The sequence below is a fragment of the Orycteropus afer genome, unplaced genomic scaffold (genome assembly GCF_000298275.1).
Source record: "Orycteropus afer afer isolate SDZICR_OR568_19922 unplaced genomic scaffold, OryAfe1.0 scaffold00708, whole genome shotgun sequence".
NCBI lineage: Eukaryota > Metazoa > Chordata > Mammalia > Tubulidentata > Orycteropodidae > Orycteropus > Orycteropus afer.
The window spans coordinates 363262-364454 of record NW_006922295.1 but is presented as its reverse complement, the minus strand read 5'-3'; the positions used below and the strand labels follow the sequence as shown (position 1 = coordinate 364454).

Genomic DNA, 1193 nt, shown 5'->3' with positions numbered 1-1193 from the left:
GTCATGGCTCTCACTTCTTTAGGATATATACCTAGTAATGGAATAGCTGGGTCAAATGGTATTTCTAGTTCCAACTTTTGAAGGAATTGCCATATTGTTTTCCAGAATAGTTGTACCATTTTACAGTCCCACCAGCAGTGTATGAGAGTCCCAATCTCTCCACAACCTCACCAGCATTTGTTATTTTCTGTCTTGTTGAAGTTTGCTACTAATGTTGGAGCAAGATGGTATCTCGTTGCTTTGATTTGCATGTCTATAATAGGTAATGATCATGAGCATTTCCTCATATGTTTGTTGGCAGCTTGAATATCATCCTTGGTGAAGTGTCTATTCATGTCTTCTGCCCATAATTTAATTGGATATTTTTCTTTTTGTTATTGAGGTGTTGGAGTTTTCTATAAATTCTAGAGATAAGTCCCTTGTCAGATATGTCATTACCAAATATTTTTGCCAATCTTTAGGTTCTCTTTGGATTCTTTTGGAGAAGTCTTTGGAAGCACATAAAAATTTAATTTTTAGAAGGTCCCAATCATCTCGTTTCTCTTCTGCTGTTTGTACATTTTGAGTTATGCTTGATAGTCTGTTTATGCCTTATATTGTTGTTTGTTGTTATGTGCTATCGAGTGGAACCTGACTCACAGCACCCCTCCTTGGGTTTCTGAGGCAGTATCACTACAGAAGCAGATTGTCCCTCTTCCTTCCGAGGAGTGGCTGGTGGGTTTGAACCTCCAGACTTCTGGTTAGAAGTCAAGTGCCTTAGGCACTATACTACCAGAGCTTCCATGCCATATTTTAGGGCCCCTAAATTTGCCCCTAGTTTTTCCTTGAGGAATTCTATAGTTTTAGGTTTCACATTTAAGTCTTTGATTCATCTGGAGTTTGTTTTTGTGTATGGTGTGAGTTACAAATCTTGTTTCATTTTTCTGCAAATGAATCTCCAGTTTTGCCACCACCATTTATTAAACAAATATTCTCTTCCTCATTTAATGGATTTCATCCCTTTGTCAAAGATCAGCTGACCATGGGTCGATGGATCTATTTCTGGGTTCTCAATTCTATTCCGCTGGTCGATGTATATGTCATTAATTCAGTAACAGGCAGTTTTGACTACTGTGGATGTAGAGTAGGTTTTGAGATCTGGCAGTGTGAGACCTCCTACTATGTTCTTCTTCTTCTATAGTGTTTTGCTTATC

The 1193-nt window shown here is 38.1% G+C and overlaps 1 pseudogene; it reads right to left on the bottom strand.

The window, feature by feature from the left end:
• Nucleotides 1–1193, bottom strand: part of LOC103211198 — a 57925-nt pseudogene that overhangs the window by 20545 nt on the left and 36187 nt on the right.